This window comes from Lissotriton helveticus, chromosome 10 (assembly GCF_964261635.1).
Source record: "Lissotriton helveticus chromosome 10, aLisHel1.1, whole genome shotgun sequence".
Taxonomy (NCBI): Eukaryota; Metazoa; Chordata; class Amphibia; order Caudata; family Salamandridae; genus Lissotriton; species Lissotriton helveticus.
Genome location: NC_136071.1, coordinates 218,679,371 through 218,702,195, shown reverse-complemented (window position 1 = coordinate 218,702,195; position 22,825 = coordinate 218,679,371). Strand labels below are relative to the sequence as shown.

The 22,825-nt window shown below is 44.6% G+C and overlaps 1 protein-coding gene across 1 annotated transcript in view; it reads right to left on the bottom strand.

Moving 5' to 3' along the window:
• LOC144786174 (voltage-dependent T-type calcium channel subunit alpha-1H-like) overlaps positions 1-22,825 on the bottom strand; it is a 1,055,750-nt gene that overhangs the window by 441,245 nt on the left and 591,680 nt on the right. The window lies entirely within an intron of this gene.

Here is a 22,825-nt window from a genome sequence, read left to right as displayed (position 1 = left end):
CAAGGACCAATTGAGGGCCAAGTACTCTTTTTAGCACTTGACTGTCACACCAGAGAGGCGGAGCAGTGCAAGGCTTACCCATGAAGGTGCTGTGTGCTAAAAACACAGATATCAGCAGTGCAATAATAACACTCAATAAATGAATGTCCGGTCAGTACTTTTTTTTTTTTTTAAACAAAAGGTACTTTACTACGCATACGACTGAATACAAAGTACAAAAGTACATCATAGCAGGTTGAAAAGCCAATAGACACACTCTCTAAAGTGCCTCACAAAGTACAGGAGGCACAAAATAAGGAAAGGTCACAAAGGTCATATAGCCCACTTTATGTGGACTAAACCCTATAGGGATGGGGCATCTTTAACGGCTTGACCGACAGCTGCTCTAACCCCGGAAACTACAATACTCACATATATGTCTATCGCAACCATGATGTATGCAAATTATACAAAGTGGGGCCTGCTGGCTGCGTCATTGGGTGTCACTATATTGTGAACAGTTCAAAATAAGATATTCAATAGAAACAAACCTTTCACCAATATGAAAAATGTCAGAATACTTACTACAAATAGGCAATTATTTTGCCATTTACTACTAGCAAATAATAGAAAACAGTAAACATTTCTGTAAAAATGTATTTTCTACCATTAAACAAGGTATCCAGACACAAAACCCCACTGAGTCTATGCTCTCCTACAGAATAGCACATATCAATCCTAGACATACTTGCAAAGTACAAATATCTCTTTTGAGGTCACTGATGCTGGGCTCTGGCACACTTAGAGCACTTAGAGGGAGATTTACAAAAAATGCACGAAATGCAGCACAGCCTGAGGCTGCACTGTGTTGCGCGACAGGGAGGGAGTAGGAGAGCGCCATATCTTCAGAGATATGGCTCTCTCCTCCCCTTTCTCTTTCATCAGTGCCCGTGCGCCATGCACACACCTTATCGCCATAGCGCTAGGGTGTATGCATGAGTCTAGCATAGGTCGCATTTTAGGCATACTTTATCAAAAAGAGTAAAAATTGTTAAAACACCATAACTTCTACACCTCCTACGAGATAAACAGGAATATTTCTTCTTGGATCTCAAGTTGAATTATGAAATCATAACTAATTTAATATGGACCCTATCTACAACAGTGCTATCTGTGCACAGATACCAGTTGGACAAGTCGTTCCTATATTAGCTTTCACACGTGAACACATGCAAAAGGACATGGAGGTCAAGCCGGCCTCTTACCAACTGAAGAGAAGTTGTTGAACCGTGTAAGAGACACTGCTGTTTAATGGGAGTTCGGTCTGGACTGTTCCCATGAGGCACAGGGTCAAGACTGATTTGCATATGGCCATGTCTGAACTGGGGTGGCTTGGTGAGCAAAATAACGATGGCTTAAACCCAGATCTGTGACTGGGGGTGAATGTTTTGCCAATGTGCAACATTCCGTCCATCATATTGTGTGTTTTGCTGTTCATCCTATGTGGGAAGGGTATGCCCAGACGTGAGTCCCTTGCTCACTAAGCCACTGGAGTCAAGCTATCCTGGCTGAAGACAGCTGATAGCCAGAAACCTGTCCTAGGATGCTTGATTCCGGTCCAGGGAAGACATGGTTTGGCAGTTCGGTTTGGCTTGGTGAGCAAAATAACGATGGATTAAACCCAGATCTGTGACTGGGGGTGAATGTTTTGCCATTGTGCATCCTTTCATCCATCAAATTGTGTGTTTTGCTGTTTAATGGGGTCACTCACCATTGTACTTAATCAGGATCATTCAAAAGAATTAGCTTCATCGAGTGAGATACAAGCAAATGCACTGAGTGAAACACTATGCACGTTTGTTGGTTGTCTCTCTTTCTTGCGGAGGCTAAATTTACACTTTACAATGGCCAGGACCCGATTTAGCAGACAAATCTCACTTAACGCGGATGCAACGCATAGTAATCTGGAATGGTCATTAAAAAGTAAACCTTGAGGCATAGGGGCTGTGAAACATCAATTTCACCATAATGCCTTTATAACGTAGGCAATACAACACAAGTTCCATTACAACGCATGCTGTTACAACGCATGCTATTACAATTCTGGCCACCACCTTCCCTGAGGTAAGTGCCTGGCAGTGTTAGAATAGTAAATTACACTGTAATTGTGCATGCGCTGTAATGGCTTGTGTTTTAATAGCATGCGTTGTAATGGAAGTTGTGTTGTAAAAACCATGTTGTAAAAGTATGCGCTGTAATAGTTTGCGTTGTAACATCATAAATCCATAGGGCCTCATTTGTTAACAGAGATACAATCTCACTGTACAATAGTGTCATGTGGTAGAGTGGAACCCAGGGGGATACAACAAAGGGATTTAACCATATAGGGAAGGTGCTTAACAGTGAAGTGGACGCTGCAAATAGCAGTGGTTGGAGGAACAGCGTCAGGACGCAGGGCTCTGATGGAGGACCACAGTGATAGCAATCCACCTGCAGCTCCTTGTGACCCCCCACAACAGTTTGAATAACTACCTGCTACCACAAAAGGGGGCTGAGATACATCAAATTATTAAGATGTGTATCACTGACTTCACAGTTTGCAAATCCCTAATCTTGACCACTAAATTGTCTGCCAGCACAATCCGAGCTCACCTGCCTCCTCATGTACATGAACCATCACTGCTTGCCTTCTTCTACAGCTCACTAGTGGTTTCTTGAGTTTCACCTCGTTCACTCATCCAGGTCCTTTCAATGGTAATAACCCTTCTCTCCACCTGATAGACTGCCCCATTCCATTTAAGCAAAAGACACACAATTGATGGACGGAATGCAGAACACAAATCAAAACATTCACCCCCAGTCAAGAGATTTGGGTTAAATCTATCATTCTTTTGCTCACCATGCCACCAGGTTTAGACCTGGCCATATGCAAATCAGCCTTGACCCTGTGCCTCATGGGAACAGCCCAGCCCAAACTGACAAGCCAGGTCCTCCCTGCAACGGAAATAAGCATCCTAGGACTGGTTTTGGGGTTTAACCCCTCTTCAGCCAGGATAGCTTGATTCCAGTGGCACAGTGAGCCCAGGACCCATGTCTGGGCATACCTGGCGCAGGGCGAGAAAGCAAAAGACGCACAATTGATGGATGCTTGTTTCCGGTTCAAGGAAGACCTGGCTTGGCTGTTCGGGTTGGACTGTTCCCATGAGGCACAAGGCCAAGGCTGATTGGCATGTAGCTGGGTCTGAACTGAGGTGGCGAAGTGAGCTAAAGAATGATGATGGATTCAACCCATATCTGTGACTGGGGGTGAGTGTCTGAACAGTTTCAGCGCTCCGTTCATCATCTCCTTGTATTTGCTCCATTCCATTTAAAGCACCCTACCATTGTGTTAAACATAAATGTCGACAGAAAGTATTTCTGCCAGCGCTATCAAACTGAAAATGTCTCTGCCAGGTGCAAAAATGTGAACACTCATTAGTTTCCAGCCTAGCAGTTGATATCACTTTGGCAACTTCCTCCATCGGTCATAAAACTTTAGAATTCCTGCAGCAAAGCAATATATTATCAAACAAAGTTAAGAGAACTTTCAAAGGCCACTAATGTGTTGTGTAGTATTTCAAAGCACAAAATATACAAACCTTGCTTAATCGGTTGCTTAGTCAATAATTTAGGGGAAGATGATGTAAGAATGCATCTGCTAACCCCAAAGTTCTATTACTGTGCTTCTCAACCCCTGCTTCTTAATCACTTGCCCAACTCCTGCAACAGGAGCTGCAGGGGGTGGGCTCTGACACTCATTTCTGGGGACTGCGCCTATTTTTCTGACTAGTCCCTGGCAAGGAGTGTGACAATGATAGAAAACAGTGACAAAGGGAGAAAGCAGGGGTGAAAAAGAACCTGCAACCATTACCTAAAGAGACAAGAATCATAGGGCAGTGGAAGAAAGAGGCATGAGTTGGAATCAAGACTATGCAGCATTGGTATTCGTCTACACCAGCTGTGGCTCCAAGGAAAGAAGGAAATTGGGCTCCTGCACGCTTTCGTTTACAAATTAAGCACTGCAGCCGCACTACGACATCCGCCCAAATACATGGACTTCATTTAGGGGTCATCTGGGTTTGCTGCTGCGATCCCTGGCATGCCCCTTGCTTCCCCTGGCACTGCCCTTGCGACCCCAGGTGTCAGGAGTGGCAAAATTAGTGTCAGATACAGTCCATTTTTTTATACTAATAGTGAATAATAATACATTATTCGATATTGGTTTAATAAAAAAATGGACGTACAAATAGCTGGAATATGACTTTACCTGGCCGCTGAGGTAAGTAAAACAAAATGCTTTTAAATGTATGCATGTTGTGTGCGTGCTTGCAGTTTTGAGTGTGTTTATGTATGAGACAGTGTGTACATGTGTGAATGTCTGTACATGTGTAGGAAGAGTGTGCGTATGTGAATGGGTGTGTATGTATAAGCATATTTATGTGTGAGAGAAAGTGAAGGTCAAGGGGCATGTGAAGTCACTTCCTCTACCCCTTGCTTTTTGGTGAATTGACGTCCATACTCGTCTTTTTAAGGAAATAATTGAAAACAAATGTCCATGAATCAATTTCCTCACAAACTGAGCTTAACGCCTTAACCACGGCGGTTTTTCCGCCACGGTGTGGGCGTTCTATTAGGCGGGCGGGGCTCCACTAGTGAGGTAGTGCTGGTCGACGGGAGCACGCAAGGGGTTAAGTAACAGAACAATATATTAAAAAAGAAGATACTTTGGTTCCATTTATAATGGCAAAAGCGCATAAAAGTCACTTTGCTTGGGGAAGAGCAGTTGGCTTAATGGCTAGGGCGGTCGACCTCGAATCTGTGGAACTGGGTTTGAGTTTCGGCAATGATGCTGAACATCCTGTGATTCTGGGCAAATCACTTAGGGCCCGATGTAGGTAATTCAGATTTACCGACTCTTAAATACCGAATCATACCGATTCGGTATTTAAGAGTCGGTAAATCTGAAGCAGGCAGATGTAGGTAAAAAATTACCAAATCTGTACGAGTCGGTATTTACCGAATCGGTAAATACCGAATCGCTATTTCCCATTGATTCCTATGGGCCTTGCAGCCCATAGGAATCAATGGGAAATACCGAATCGGTATTTACCGATTCGGTAAATACCGAATCCTGCAAGGGTGCAGGGGGTGTCACTTTGACACCCTCTAGCACCCCAAGTACAGGCATGTGTGCCAGGTGGTACACATACATGCCCTAAGGGAATGTCTGTGTGTCACATGGCACAGGTGTACATGCACAGATGTGCATGTACACCTGTATTCGGTATTTTATCACCCAATAGGATTGGGTGGTAAAATACTGAATTCTGAAGGGCCTGTAGCACTGTAAACAGTGCTACCTACATCTGGAATTTACCGATTCGGTAAATTTACCGATTGTGCAAAATATTGGCCCCTACATCTCAATCACCAAATACCGGTCGGTAACGGCCAAATTCGGCCGTTACCGACCGGTATTTGGTGACCTACATCGGGCTCTTAATCTCCCCGTGCCTAACAAAAATTAGTGTGTCCTCATGTAATGCAACTGGTGCTATGAAAAGCAATCTGATACCCGATTTGGGTCAACTCTGTAAAAAAACAACAAAAAACTAGGCGGGCGGCAACATTATTTCAAGCTTTGCCATTTTGGGTAGTGGGAGCTTCCTATTCAGTCTGGTGTAGCTCCTAATAAGTCTAGTTGGGGCAGCTGGGCAGCAGTGAAACAGAGCACTGACCTACAGTTCTTTCCCCCCTTGATGGCATTCTTATACAGCACCCTAAAATGTTTAGGGGGGCACCTCTCCCATCTGCATAATCTCATCACCTACCTGATGGTCGTTATCACAGAATGCTGCTGTATATCAAGGGTAACATTTACGAACAAGCCAAGCTTTGTCAATGTGTCGCTGTACCTGATGTGTTATCTATAATTGGTACATGGAAGATAGTGTCTGAACAATTCTAATTTAAAAGTCCCTTACAGTCCTAATCTGGGCACTAATTAAAATGTTTGCTAATCTACAATCTCCTTAAATGAAATCTCAGTTTGTAGGCAGAAGCAGAGGAAAGGAGTTTGTTGTTATAAGTCGCGAAACAAGCCACACAGGAGACAAGAGTACAGAGAAGGAGACATGGAGGGAAGAGTGAATTCCCAGGATGCTTTGCTGTACTCCATACTACTCAGCTGTTCCTCATAGACCTTTGAACTACTGAGATGGCCCACCGGCCCAAGTGCAAGCTGGGGAATAACGCAGGCCAGCTCAGCCCCTGACGTGCAGGGGGCCTTCACCGTTTAGGGGTCCCGAAACTCTCCAGAGGTGCCCCATTCCGCCCAAGGTAAATAAATATTTATGAGAAATGGAAGACCCAAGGATCCCTCTTCACATTCTCTAGGTGGGCCCATCATTTTACACCTTTGAGTGCGAGGGATGATATGTTGTGCTTATGCCCTACCTGACTTACGCACGCATGTCTGATTATTGTACGTAAATATCTTAACGACCCTTATTGTCAATTTCTTCTGCTTTTGTTCTTTGATATCATTTGTCATTAATACATGCAATCTATTGAAAGGGGCTGCAAAGGTAAAACCTTTGCCTGACAAGTTGGGAAAAGTTGGAAACTTTGCTGAGATGAAGCTGGTTGAAGGTTTACTACTTTGGCCATGACAAGTTTTCCCGCCATTGGCCCACCAATCTAACCTGGTGTCCAGCTCCAGGGCATCCTGCCCTTGAAGGGCTTGAAGACAAATGTGGGCATTAAGGAATGGCCGATGATGGAGCAGGGGACAAGGAGTGGGCTCTAGGCTAGTGCAAGGGCGATGAATCTTGTAGACCGTCGGGGTGGATGTTGGAAGCGCTACCCCATGGGCACCTTGATGGGAGGGAATATGACAAGGAATGATAAGGGGGATAGGTGGGGGCAAAATATTCTTTAAAAAACATCTTCAATTTGAGAATCGACAGTGCATTCATTATGATAAATCGAAATAGGAATTGGAAAACAATCTTATTTGGTAACTTATTTGAATGGAACCTCTCAACCTATCCGCAAGTTAGTTACAACATTTTATAGTGCATTTAGACTTAGGATCTCATTATTAGGTAAGTTGCCCTTACCACAGACCCCCTTTATCACTCTGCCTCATTTAGAGTGGGGGCATTACAGAGTTCCTGAAGGCAGAGGAGATTCCAGCTTACCACTGAGCACACCCTGTCACTTTATATGAACTAGAGTATGAGTGAGTAATCCGCAGTTGGCTAATGATGCAGAACACCACGGCCCACTTCTCAGCACCTTTGGTTGTACAGATTCAGTGTGGAAGCCTTGGAAGGATTGTGGGGTGCACATCACCTGGGGTAAAGCTACTCCACCCAGGCGAGGCTCTGAGAAACCACATTCATTCCTGCCGCAAAACACACTCATGGTGGTCCTGTTGTGAGTCTAGGGCATGACCTGCTCTTCCGCGATGCGGCGAGGACAAGGTACGTGGTTTTATAATTTTTTATCGTCTGTTGCCTTCCTTGACCCCCCCTTGCTGTCCCCCACCCACTGCTCTTACCTGTGCTGGCCTCCACTGAAGAATTCTTAATGCACAGGGCTTGTATAAGGCCTGTGCCAACGTCCATTTAATCAGTGTTCTGCAGTTCCTCCTACATACATTGTCATTTCCAACAACACCTTAGAGGGAATTCGGTCAACTTTTCCCACAGGAATTTAAAAAACCATTCTCCTGAATTATGTATTCCCCTTTTGGAACACTGATTGCACAGAGCCATTGGCAGGGGTGGTGGTGTAGCTATTGTGTTTAAGAGCAATCTAAAATATACTACATTCTCTTTATCCCGCTTATTAGGGGTGGATGGTTTGGAGTTTTGCATTTTTTTATAACAGCACAACTATCTTTCACTGTCGCTCTAGTTTATAGGCCCCCAGGTTACGCTGGCGACTTTCTCAATTCACTAGCAGAGGCAATAGGCCATTATTTAGCACAATATGCACATTTCACCTTCCTCAGGGACTTAATATGCTCATAGACAACACCACTGACAACAATGAGGTGCTCGTTTGGAGAACCGTAGATTTCTTTATTTGAAAATGTGTGTAACAGGTCTGACCCTCTCGGCAAACCAAGCTTTGGTTGGATCACTCCCTAGTATACTTTGTTTGGACATTTGATACAACTCCAAGGATTGGAAAGGCTCACACCACTCCTAGGCATGATTAGAGATGCACAAAGGCTAAAGTACATGAGATGGAATCATTGTTAAGGGGTTCTACTCCAACTATGAGTGGAGAAATGGTAGCAGACACTCTAGCCACAAATAGGTGGCTTCTTAAGATGGCGAATACGGTGACCCCTAAAAAGGGTTCAGTTCAGGGAAACACCTCCCATCTGCCCCCTGGTTCACCACTAAACTGTCTGATATGAGAAAAAAATGTAAAAATCTGAAAGATGATGAAGGTGACACCACTTCTTGGAGGATCAAGAGATTTTTAGGCAAGCCTCGAAATTGTAATTTGGGTCAATTAGACAGGCTCAGACCACCTATTTTGTTGAGCGTATTCTTACAGCAGAAAATAATTCACGCGCTATTTCCAACAAAGTGAACTACTTTCTTAATCTGTCATCTCTACTACAGCCCATCACAGCTTCAGCAAAATTGTGTAAGGATGTTTCCAATTTCTTTGAAAAGAAGATCATAAAAATCATGTTTAACTTTGAGTCAAATCTAGCATTATGCAACCAAAAGATGATCCACCTTGGTCCCAAGCAGTAAACTCCTGCCAATGTATCTGAATTTGCACATATTTCTCTGGTAGATCCAGAGCAGGCCATTTTGATGTGTAAATCCGGTTCCCCGGATAACCCTTGCCCGCCACAGGTTCTAGCATCTGTAGTGAAGGTTCTTAATACCATCACCTATTCAATCTTTAATTTTAATCTGCTAGTGTCTCCTTATGTTGGAAGAAGGTTAAATTGATCCCTTTACTGAAAAAACCTTTTGAGGATCGAATACAACTGTCCAACTTTAGGCCCATTGCTTTGCTCAGTGCAGCTCCAAAGATGCTGGAGAAGCAAGTTAACTCCCAGCTCTCAGGCTATTCAGAACAGTGGAACTTCCTACATTCTTTGCATTCGGGCTTCAGACCTTGACATAGCCTGGTGACAGTGCTGGTAGAAGTAGTAGACTCAAACGGGTACAGGATCAGGGGAAATAGGCAGTGGTGATCCTGTTAGAATTGTTGGCAGCTTTAGGCACCGTTTCTCATCCAGTTCTGATACGGTGCCAAGCAGACGTTCTGCCCTAGATTGTCTCTGCTCCTTCTTTGAAAATTGCAGTCATGTACTCTGGATGGCTTCTTATTCTTCGGAATCCCAACCCATCAAGTTTGGAGTGCACAGGGTTCAGCTTATCTATCCTCTCTCAGACCACGCCTATTGTGGGATCATGTTTTGTGCTATTGAGATAATTAGAAAAATCCTTATGGCTACTCCTGTTTCAAACTCAGAGGATGGTAATTCATGTGGTAATTATGTTACACATTGATTACATCGACAGCCTCTATCTCAGTCTACCTGGGTACCTCCTGAAGGTACTGCAGGTAGTACAAAACGCAGTGACTAGGCTACTTTAATTGGTCCCCCGGCAGACATCTCTTTCACCTTATCTGGAAACCCTACACTCATTGCCCATCAAGGAGAGGGTTCAATTCAAAGCCTTGACCATGACCCATCGAGCTTTCTATGGCTCTGGTCCTCACTATCTCCCAGAAAGACTTTGGCACTATCTTCTGAGAAGATCTCTTCGTTCATCAGAGGCCGGCTAATTACAGGGCCCCAAGATCAAATGGAAAAAGTGGGACGGCACATTATTCACCGATCAGGAATTACTTGTTTCTAATCAGCTTTCGCCCCACCTTCAGAAGATTATGTCATAGCCACTATTCAGGAAAATCATCAAAACCTGGCTGCTTGACCTCGCTTTTTGAGCGGAATCTTCGTTTTGTAGTTGAATGATCGAGCAGTGCTTCCCAGTACCGAGACACTCTTTAGAGTAGCTATTGAGCTTTATAAATAGCTGCTAGATTGATTGGTTGATTGATTAATTGATTGATTGATGAGATCAAACACAGATTCCTGAAGTGGCGGTATTAGTTCACTAATAAGATCTGGAATGCAGTAGTGCCTTGCTGCTGCTTCGTTTACATCGACAAGAACCTACAGAGGTGATCGAAGATGCCAGCATGCTCCTAACTATAAGTCTCTTCATCTATCACACAGCTAAGCACAGTGCCCAATATCACAATAACGTCATCAATGTTGTTATCACGCACGACATGGAAACACTTCCCACTTAGGACAAAAACAAAGACCACCACACCCATCCAACCACACACTATGCATAGTGTAGCATGCTATCAGGGCGGTAAAGTGCTTAAGCATCCCATATGTCAGTAGTAAGCACTATATAAATGTTACAATGTGGTACAATTGATTAAAAAAATAGTAATACCCGTTTCCTTCAATGGCAAGATTTTCAAACACATTAAAAACCGGGATAAAGACCTGACCCGTCAATAAATCAATCAATCAGAGGTTTATAAAGCGCTCTACTCACCCATGAGTGTCGCAGAAACCAAGAATCTTCCTGAAAATTGACTCAATGAGTTTAAATGAAACCTCATGAGAGGATTATAAAGAGGGTCTCAGAAAGGATTATTGATACTGTAATTGACATAGATTTTTAAGGAAATATATTGCTGAGGTTTGGGTGTCATATAATGTACGAGTTTAAATGAATTTGTCTACTTTGCGGTCACACACTACTGTGCACTACTGCATCTGCCAGGATCCTCTTCGGTAGGCACACCATAATTAGCACTTTGTGCAAACAAGCATTCGCAAACAAACAACACAAAAAATTTCAAAAATCAAGACCAGGCATGTTTTATGCAAAGCAACATTTTCTACAAAACTAAAAGGAAACCATTCTGGTCACCCCTGAAGGAACCTGAGCTCCTCTCTCCTTTAATTAAAAGTGTCTCTTGAAGTGAAACGATAACAGTTTAATTTAAGACAGTTGATAACCTTTTTTTTTTCCTTTTGATTAAACCGTGTAATCCCCTCATGTTCCAAAGAATAGCTTCACCTGTCTCTGATGTGACAGGAAACGCATTTATAATAACGATTTTCCCAAATGTATGTCTGTGGAACAACAAATGCAAAACAGTTTCAGTAATTCGTGCCAGGAAGTGCCACTGGGCATAAAAGAGTTTTAAAAACCCTTTGTGAGGGGAGTATATTGGAGGGAATTAAACAGCTCAGGCCAGAAGAAAGAATTGTTCTGTGATTGATATGGGAGTAGTGAAATCGAACCTGACAGATCAAATTCTCAAGCCAAGTCATTAATGTGGTGATAAAGTTATAGTAGAACTTTGGAATGCTGGCAGTTCAATAGAGGACAATTGAGTGGCAGAGGGGAGCTTCGCTGTAGACAATGTTGTGCAGGTGGCTAATAATTACTGCAGGTCTTCTGATCAAACATTCCCATATTTGTCTTATTATTGCTTCCTGTTTAATTTTGAACATTCTGGTCTCCGTGGGTGAGGGGGGGGTATGTTTTTCTATAGTTTTACGGTCCGATGCAGAGGGATATACTCTTTGTTAAAGGCCCTGAAACCCTGTTATAGACCTGAGCCAAAGGTGCACGCCTATAACGAGGGAGAGGGCCTTTAACAACCAGTATGGCCTATGGTGGAAGTGGTATAAGCAGTGGCGGCTGGTAGGTATGGGGGTGGCGAGGCAGAGGAGGGATTGGGTGGGAGGGGGAAAACAATGCACTTTCCTGATTGTCCCATCTCTCCTCTGTCTTTCCCACATTGTCTCTATTCTGCTCTGCACTCCGGGTCCCATACAATAATTACAACGCTGCAATGCAGCATTGTGATAGGTCTGAGCACCGTGGTTCGGTGCTCAGACAGGGAATGGGAGCCAGGTCATGTTCTCCACCCAGGCTGTAATGCCGCCTGGGTGGAGAACATGCAAACTGCGCATGACGGTTTGGCCAGGCTAAGACGGACGGCCAAACCGTCATGTGAACTTTAGAGTGCAGCAACCAGTCCTCCTCCCCACGTCACAGGAGCCAAGCCCCGCCCACCCTAACATGGCGATACTAAAAATAAAATGATAACTTCTGTTATTATTTAATTTTTTATTTTACACTGCTCCGCGAGCAGTGGTGAGACACTCCTTTGCCTAACTGGAGGAGCCACCACTGGCTTTAAGGCTATTAGAATATTCCACACACTGGGGCTAGAATGTCCCAAATTAAAGTGGGAGAAACAGAAAGACAAACATTGGACTGTTGGAGCAAAGGCTTATGCCAGTCATTATCAGCCCTGAATCACTTCACTGTCTTCAATGGAGCTCCCAACATTCAAATTTTTTAATACAAGTTAAGCCCTCCTGTCTCACGTTATAAGGACCATCTTTTTTGTCATAGGTCATCCCCTGCTGCTCCAGCCTATATACTAAAAGAGAGGGCACAGCATCCATGCTGATGTACAACATGGCTAAAAAAATTGACAACAACAATAGGTCTTGTACAAGAGAGATCTATTGGCTTTTTCAATGCTTTTTTAGGTAACTGTTCCGTTTCTGAGAGGTAGCATTGGCTGTATATGTTTGAAGATTGTTTTTGTAAATACAACCTAGTGAGTTGTGTTTGGTGTGTGTGTATAGAAACACTTATATTTTTTTTTGTGTGCACAGGCCCATTTTGAACCCTTCTCGGGTAAATATAGGATTGTTTTGCTGAGATATTGGGTCGATGTCCATTCCACTAGTATTTGTGGTCAATGGACTCATATCGATGAGAATTTTGAGGTTCTTGAGACTTTGCAATTGGGTTGTCTTTGGCTTGTTCCTATTCGTGTTATGGTTGTTTTAGTAGCTCAATCCCTTTTCTTTTACATTTTGGGGTGAATGTATGTGTTTCACTGCGTTTTGAGGCCTTAAGCAGCAGCGCAGGACTCCTGCATGCTCAGTCAGGCCATGATGGCGAGAACTTGACCTGTCTATACTGTTTTTGTTGGTGGGGTCTGGGCTTATACAGTGGCATAATCTAAAATGATGCCCCCACCCTGCAGAATGTGCACAATGGGTGTCCCCTGAGTGGTTGAGCCCCCCTTACAGTGCAGGTGCCTGTTCGTTAAAGCAGAGTGGCTTTCCCAAGCCTTTAACTATTTCCTATTCCATGCCATTGCCTGCCTTTCCTGCTTTCTACAGGGCATGCAATGGGTAAGGCTTAGAAGGTGAGGGGGCCTCCTCTGAAATAGAAAACCCTGCCCCCCCCCCCTCCTCCCTCACACTGCAGAAACCTCTGTTATGCCTTAGGGCTTATGTTTACACCAGGCAGTGCTCTTATGTCTGCTGCATATTTCTGGCTGCATGGCTGCAGGGCTGCTATGGTGCTGACTGAGTCCCCTTTACACCCGTGGCTTCTTTGCTGATGTCACTGCTGCATAGCTATCCACTGCCTTTCAGCAGTCTTGGGTTTTCCACCAACTGCACTATGCAGGCTGGGGCACAGAGATTTAGGTTTCCAAATATAAATAGAAGACTGCATTGTTGTGTACATAGATATGTCCTATTTCTGCCTTTTGTATCTATGGCACCGCCAGAGACATCTTAAGGATTTTAGGGGCCCTGCGCGGAACGTTTTTTAGGGGCCCCTGATCGGGACAGCTTTGGATTCCTAATTCTATTTCAGCTCTTTAATGCCTTCTTTGGCCTGGTCACTGACAGTGCACAGGCACACTGGTCCATATTCTAAATGTTTTTGCATCTAATATTCAGGCATAGTGATGTGTGTTTTCAAAATTGTAGCACAGCAGCAGCTCACTAATATTACTGCAAATAATATCTGAGACAACTTCTCATTTCTCATATGCCAACCAAGTCCTGTTTGATTAAAAAGAAACTTTTTTATGGCTGTTGCATGAAACATAAACGCAACATTTCTCTGTAAAATGTCTATAACAGACCCTCACACATTACTCACATTAAAATTAAAGTAAAACTGTATTTAAAACAATCTGTTTTTTGCTCTTGCTCCTGTCCCGGTTTTTAGAGAGGGGTGACTGAAAACTGTGGGAGGTGTTTTTTTATGTTTTGCAGAGCAGGGTTAGTTAGCGGTTGTTTCAAGTAAGCAATATAATTATCAGGCAAGGTTCTGGGTTTAAAAATTGCATTGTATGTATGTTCTAGCTGCCTGTTCTGTAATTCTCTGCTGAAGAACGCTGTCATTCTGTAGTCCTTCTTCTGTTTTCGTGCAATGTCCCGGTTTTTAGGTTTTGCCTGGCGAAAGCTGCGCTTTCGCGCAGGCGAAAACCTAATGAGTATAGTAGGGGAGACAGGAACGGCCCCCGTCTTCCATTGGCTAGCTCCATAAATGGAGGCTAGCCATTGGAAGACGGGCCTGTCCGTCAATGCCGGACCAGATTCGGGGGCGTTCCCGAGAATTTTTGGCTTTGGCTACGTCACGCTACGTCAGCCAAAAGCCGGGAACGCCCCCGAATCTGGTCCGGCATTGAAGGCACCCGCCTTCCTGCTCGGGCCGCGCTTTGAACGGGTGCGCAACGTTTTGCTGTGTCCCTGAGGCTAGTACGACTCCTAGTGTGTTGGACACTGTGTGCATCGTAGTCCTTATTGGTAAGAAGCTGAAGCGAGTGCACTAAGAACTGTACGTTGGGATGAGGAGAACTGGGTGCTTCGTATTCTGCATCCGAGCGCCTGGGACACAGCCACACGCCTCCTGCATCTAAAGCCAGCCGGACGCGTCACCAGGTACGCCTCGCCCCCTTTGCTCTGGCCAGCGAGACTGTGCGCACCTTACTCGCCAGTAAGAGGCATACGCTGCAACCGCGCGCTGAGAACAGTGCGCTTCTGATACGGTTGCTGGTACGCCGCACACCTGCCTTCCACAGTGTTCGCGTCGTACGCCGGCTCACGCGAGAAGCGTGAGCTTTAGTAGGGCACCTCCGTTGAAGCCGTACGGGACGTACGAGAGCGCTGCGAAGCGCACCAAGACCAGAGAACTGCACAATGGAACGAAACCTTGCCTTTTTTAAGACCTACAAGTACCTGTTAAGACCTGAACAACGGGATCAGGGAGATTAGCTGGTGTGAATGCTTTGTCCAGGCCCATTGTCCTAGAGTTTCACAAAATGTGCACCGTGCATGTATTGCATTTAAGCGCGTGGCTAATGCATTTTTTTCACTTGGTCTCGGTCCTAGAGTTTCACACAATGTGCACCGTGCATGTATTGCATTTAAGCGCGTGGCTAATGCATTTTTTTCACTTGGTCTCGGGTTCTCATGGGGATACGCATGAGCCTGAGGGTTCAAACCTGTCAGCTGGCTTGATTTACTCTTCTTGCAGGTCCTTTTTAAACAACTAATTCATCACTCTACATTTTAGAAGCACGATTTTCCAATTCTAGCTCAGTATTGTGGACACCATTGTCTTAGCCCTAAATGGATGCAGTTTTGCTCAAGGAACGGTTTAATTCCCCCGCCCTTCTTCAAAACCCCCCTCCCGTTGCTATGATGAGGATTATTTTGCTAGAGCATTCTGGGACTGCAGATGTAGAATGCGGCAAAAATGTTGGTATGCACCTGGAAAAATTATTTCCCGATCTCCTGCCTAAAATAAGATATAGTATTGTAGCAAATCAGTTAAACACCTTAAAATATAACAAAAACAAAAGCCTTCTTGAATATAATGATCCTCTTTTTGGTCATTTTGTAAATAATGGGCATTTTAAAATAGCCTCGTATCCCAAGCAGGCATCACCATGAAATCGATGATTTTTGATCTTCTGGTTAGCAAGCAACCTGGTGAGCTATTGCGGCAGCAGCAGACATGTTCCTGTCAGCTGAAAACGTACACATTGTTTTTGAGTCTGTCAAGATCCTATAAGCAGGTCATCTGATTTGAACATCTGCTCATTAGATATTTAGCAGTGTTTCCCTCCGTTACAATCCCCCCTCGTTTTTGTGTCCTTCTGCCCTCTGTCTGCCTCGTGTTTTGTGCCGTTCTGCCCTCCGTTATAATCATCCCCCCCTCGTTTTTGTGTCCTTCTTCCCTCTGTCTGCCTGGTGTTTTGTGCCGTTCTGCCCTCCGTTACAATCACCCCCCCCCCCTCGTTTTTGTGTCCTTCTGCCCCCTGTCTGCCTAGTGTTTTGTGCCGTTCTGCCCACCCTTAGAATCATCCCCCCCTCGTTTTTGTGTCCTTCTGCCCTCTGTCTGCCTCGTGATTTGTGCCGTTCTGCCCTCCGTTAGAATCATCCCCCTCTCGTTTTTGTGTCCTCCTTCCCTCTGTCTGCCTGGTGTTTTGTGCCGTTCTGCCCTCCGTTAGAATCATCCCCCCCCTCCTCGTTTTTGTGTCCTTCTTCCCTCTGTCTGCCTGGTGTTTTGTGGCGTTCTGCCCTCTGTTACAATCATCCCCCCTCGTTTTTGTGTCCTTCTGCCCTCTGTCTGCCTGTTTTTTTGTGCCAATCTGTCCTCAGTTATAATTGTTTCCCCTCGTTTTTGTGTCCTTCTGCCCTCTGTCTGCCTGATGTTTTGTGCCGTTCCTCCACCTGAACTGAGCCCTTTAAAATAAGGCCATGCTCCAAAAAGTACCGCAGCCCCCTGCCCTGAACCATAAAAAACTGCCCCCTACCTCCGTGAAGTACTCTGACTCTGCTCCCTACCCTCCCTTGGCGCCTAAAACTGTCCCCTGCCATGCACCCTACAAAGCCTCGACTTAGTAAACTGTCCCTTCTCTGTGTGCTTCGAGGCCGTAAAATGTAAGCCTAGGCACAAATGGATGGTTGGATTTGTGGGGTAAAGTTTTATTTAATGTGATTTTATGTAGCGCGAACTTTACCCGAAGGTGTCAGAGCGCTTTACATAAGAACCAGTTGCCAAACCTAAGGACTTTGATTTACATGCGTTAAGTAAAAGATACAAACAGGAAAACAATTGAAATGTACTAGATGTAGTCACACAAAGAAGAGACTGTTGATTCTCGTTATATTTCTATATACATATAGAAGGGATATGAATAGATGTACTGCAAGAGTCACATAGGAATGTTAGAGTAGAAAGGTCTACTGCATATACTAGTGAATACAGTCATCTCTATATACAGAAAAAATTAGTTATATTTAGAGGGGTGGATGCATGGATGGGTTGTTGGTTCGATGGGTTGGTGGATTGCATAAATTGTTGAGGGATTGGCTGTATATATGCATCTATCCATCCACCCATCCATGCATCTATCCATACACCCATCCATGCATGCACCCATCCATGCATCCACCAACTCATCCATGCAAGCATTACAACAAGAGCCCGCAGCTCTCCTTCGTCTCTCCTCGCCCCCCTTCCCTGAGCCCGCAGCTCTCCTTCGTCTCTCCTCGCCCCCCTTCCCTGAGCCCGCAGCTCTCCTTCGTCTCTCCTCGCCCCCCCTTCCCTGTGCCCTGCCCTGCTATTGTAAATGACAATGCCATTTATTTATGTTAAAAAAAACCTAAATAAAAATAATGTCAAGAGCAATGCCAATAGCTCTAACTTTAACAAAGGCAAAACCATTGCATTGTAAATGCTTGTTGAATTTAAAATTCTGGTCACCCTACGTTGAGAGGGCTGAGCGAGTGAAAGTGTACGTTCCTGTGCTCCTCCCTATCAGTGTTTCATCCTACAATAAAGCATCTTTAATACTTATAGAGTGTTTTGGACTTTGCATGCATGACCAAGCATAGAAAGTGATGTTGGTTTAAAAGCCCGACGTGATTAAACTTATATCGCACAACGGCTACTATCTGGGCTTCCAGGCAGTTAGTAGCACTTGGCATGCTGGAACTTGTAGTTCCCCATTGCCTGGCATTTTACGTGCCTCGGATTGAAATGTGCTACTATATGAAATGGGCCCTCTGGGGATCGGTTTTGTTTATACAGAACTAACTGATCATCGCGTGGCCAGTGGCCTAACATAGGCCCTTGCAGCCCCCGAGGTGCGGGGGGGCCGTGCTCCAGGGGGGACCCTAACCACAGAACCCTGGCCTGAGAGCTCCTACCTGAGCTGGGAAGAGGGTCCCTCCATGTACTTTGCAAGGGGGCCCCCTGAAGTTTTGTTACGCTAATGCACATGGCCTGGTCCGCAATAAGGATACGCTGTGTTTTCTGTCACTAGCTGAATTTCTGATTTTTTCATTCCAAATAATCTTTATTGATTTACAAAGAAAATAAATATATATATATATTGTATAGATATATATAGATATATATATAGCAATAATACTACAAATCAACCAAAAGAGAGATTATAGGTAAAGAAGAGTGACAATGTAGTCGTTCTAGGATCATAGGTCTGTTCAAACAGAGTGTCGATATAAATGAACCATATTGAAAATGTACTTGGAAAATGAAGTGAGAAGAAGAAGGGAGATAAATAGATGAGGAATGACAATGGAAGGTCTGACGTCATGCCCTAGTTTTGTGTCTCTAGTACAGTGCTGAGAGTTAAGATCTACACATACGAGATGCAAGGCAGTAGGCAAGAAATGCTCATCATTCAGGGAGGTTTTAATTCCTGATTTCCAACCCTACTGGCCGGAGAGTTAAAAGCAGTGGTTGGAGATTTCAGGTCTCTCATAGATGATGCGATGGTACCATGCCTCACTCAGGACGACATATTGACACACCTGGCGCTTCCTTAAAAACCGCAGTGGGTGAACCAATACTTCAACTCCCATAATGAATTGGTATGCTTAGTGACAGCCTAGTATTGGAAGCTTGGAGACATGAAGATACCTGATAGTCATAGTAACAATTCATGGCTCCACCACCTGAAATACAAAGGAAGGTGTTGGGTGATAGCACTGTTTGGTTTGGGGTGAAAGGGCATGAAGAAAATCAGGGTCTTACCTGGGAACTTGTTGACTTGCCACATATTTCATTTTCCTTTTGAGGCAGAGTCCCAAAGTAGCTAATGGGTTGGGGGGTAGGGAGGAGGGGAGTTCCCCTAATAAAAAATGTATATCCAAGCACACAGTATGCAGTGTGCTTTATAAATGATTCTCTTCCTGGTTGTAATTAACCCGTTGACCGCGGCGCGAATTCAGCCGCGGTGCAGGCATTTTAAACAGTGGGCAGGGTTTGGATGTCCCCCGGCCATCCCCCGCCCTTGCCCACCATCTTGTGGGATGGCCAGGGGCCGTCCTAAACATGGAATGGGTTAAATCACCCTGACTTGTTTACAAAGCAACGGAGCATGCAATCATGCTACCAGTGGGCGTTGTGAAGTCACATGCAGTGCTGGGGATAGGCATGGGCAGCATGGGCAGCTGTCCAGGGCCCTAGAACTGGGCCTCGCACCTTTGCTGCAGCACTGAGATGCCCAGGTGAGGGGCACTTCTCCCCTGGGCCTCTGAGGGCCAGCATGCGTAGCGTTTCCAGCAGTAACAGGGGAAGGCCCTTCGGCAAGCCTCACTCTTTCAGCCATTGATGAGGTGTGAAAGAGATGGCTGTCAGTGCCTTGGAGGAGGTATTGCTGCACAGGCCGGGTCCTGCCTCATGAAGGTACAGGATCACCTTCAGCTATTGAGATGCAAATATGGTTGCCACCTTTCCAAGAGAATACAAGCATTTGCAATGCAATAGATCTCACATTTACAAGAGTTTTAGCTATTGTCATTGACAATGGCAATAGCTCAAACTCTTGTAAATGCGAGACCTATTTCACTTCATAGAAGCAGCTGCCATTGTCCGGGGCTGCTTGAAAGTAAAAGAGGACATGGTGAGGAAAGAATGTCATGCCTGCAGTAGGAGAAACCCATTAAAGAAAAGAGTGCTTACAAACTAAAATGAGATATACCATGTGGCATCCAAGTAAACGGGCCAGTCACCATGGGAGATTATACATGCAGACAAGGTGGCACCACAAAGGGACTAACAACCTTAATAACGACTTGCAAGCCAGCGTTTACGAAAAATATGGCCGGAGAGTGTGCGGGGCTTCTCTTCCATACTCCACTACAACAAGTCTCGCAGAGCAGCGCATGTGCTTTGACTCAGGCTCGACCTAAAAACTGGCCTTTTGTTGCTGTTTCAGGAGTCGGCAAAGGCCGGGACACAATACTAAATTGCACGTCAAAGAAAATCGTGTGTCATAATTTGTAAAAAGACGTTTCTGTCTTTGTTTACCTTGATTATTATTCAGGGATCCAATGAAGGTCTAGAAAACATTTAAATGTGTTTTCTTTTTATATTTGCTGTGTTGATTATGTACAGATAAGGGCTAGAAATAAAGGCTTTCAGTGATTTGCTTATTTTTGTACCGGCTGGGGCATGAAACAGAACAGAACGGGACAGAAAACAAGCCAGGTGGCAACCTTAAATGCAAACAGCCTTCAATGAGGATTTTTTGCAGCTTTGTACAGGGCAAGTTTGACCCAAACTAACAGGAGTGCTTAACATGAGACACATTCTTTTTTTAGCCTCAGGGAGATAAAGTGATTTGACCACAATCCCAGGATCTTGAGCTGACACCAAGACTGGAGCCTGGTTCCCCAGTTACAAAGTGGGGCCCTTAGCCATAATGCCCACTCCTGGATAGATGAAGGGTGGTAGGCAGATGCCACATGAAAGCTCACCTCTTTAGGACTTGTGTTTCAAACTGGACCTTGAGCTGAGACAGGGAGTGTGCCTTTGGTGTCTGTTTCTGACATGTAGCATGTTTCAAAGTGCTGCTGTATTGTCAGATCAGTGGACGAGGCACAGTGATAGTATTATTTGCCCATGATCAAGCAGTTTGTTAAATTATTAGACTAATAATTTAGTCTAATACACTTCTACTTAGTATAAAGGTATATTTATGACTGTACTGCATTTAGGTGACTATTGCATATGACTGGGCACATCACTTCTCTCAAAAAATATTCAGTACATTTGTGAAAATCTCGGTGAGCAGCAGTTTTTACATTGAATCAAAATGCTACCAATCTTGTCAAAAAGGTAACAGCAGAGAAATAAGCAGGGCCACTGGAATTATGTGGCAGGGGAGGGTCAAATTATGCAGCAGGGCTGAGTAAATTATGCACCTAGAAAAGGCATATTATGTAGTGTAATTCGGCACACTTTATGATAGTATTGCTTTACTACATTGCAATATTTGCACTTGTTCACACTGTCTGGGCATTGGTTGCACTTAATTAGTACCAGTTTAACTTCAAATGAACCAATTAGTAACAGAAAGGTAACCAGTGTAGCTTTGGAAAGGATCTTTGGCAGTGTGGCAACATGTGTCATTGTGTTATTAGAAACCTTTGCACCATTTAAACTAGAAACAAACATTGTTTTGTTAAAACCTGTAGATTATTCAGCAGATGATAGATGCGGTGGCAAATATGGCAAATCTATAATTATACAAAAAATGCAGCAGCTGCACAATCACATATTTCCAGAGGTCCTGGCAATACATTCAGAAAAGTGAATGCCTAAAAGCACACAATTTGGCCAAATGGAAGGCCAGTTTAAAAAACGCATCTTCTGGTTCCATATCTCCAACTAGTCCACTAGACCACAACTGGGGTGCTGGTGACTCTGATCGCAAGGCGAAGGAGTCACCAGCACTCCCTGGGAATCACCGCTCTTTTTTTATCCCTGCGCCGCTTTAGAACATGGTGATTATTTCTATCATAAAACTTAGATTAGAACTCAAATATCCTAGTTCCAGGGTTAACACATACCAGTTGGACCAGGTCCTGTGGCAGTGGGTACTTACTGGGCAGTATATTTGATAGATACTGAAATTTCCAATGGTGTTTCAAAGCTTAAGACTATTTCTTTCTGTTTGAATAACAGAGTTCTTTTGCTAAACTTGTCGTTAAAAATTTGCAATTGCGAGCAGTCAAGGCTTACTCCAGGAGGTGATGAGGAGATTAGAACTCAAATTTACTATGAAGACCAATCATGCTCGATAAACTCAAACTCCAGCTGAGGTATCTTTTAACATGATCTATTTTAGATGGGAGATTTAAAATGAAACCCCAAAAATCTGCTATGTGACTCCTAGTTCCTCTACTCCCCAATAAACATCTTCCAAAGTCTCTGCACACAAAATGTGTCTCCACACATGCAGTGTCTATCCAAAGGGATACATTGTCCTGTGAAGGGCTAATGGAAAAATGGTCACCCTACTTGGCTCTTGCAGCGATGGCTGGAGATCATGGCTGTGAGGCCCAGGGAAGGGGACTCTCCTTCCCTGGGTCTTGCAGCACCAGCCCATAGATGTGAAACCCAGGGATGCAGGGCCACATCTCATGGGCCTCGTAATACTACATCATAGCTGTGAGGCCAGAGGATGGTACAACACTCTCTTGGGCCTCACAGCTGTGGATTATGATGGGGTGGTCCATGGGAGGGAACACCTTTCCCCTGAGAATGTAGTGCTACACTTTTGTTGTGAGTTCAATGGAAGAAGTCTCCCCTATCCTTGGTCCCCTCTCCTAGGCCTTAAAGCACTAGACCATGTTTCAAGGCCTAGGGGAAGTGGAAGCCCTTACCCTATGCCTTGTAGCCATGGTGTAACATTTCCAGGCCAGAGGGAGAGCCCCTCTCCCCTGGGCCTTGCAACCATGCTTATGTGCAACGAGACCCATGGGTTAGTGGGCTCCTTCCCCTAATCCTCTCAGCACTACACAATGTCTGAGATGCCCAGGAGAAGGGTGCCTTATGTGGGCACCTCCTTT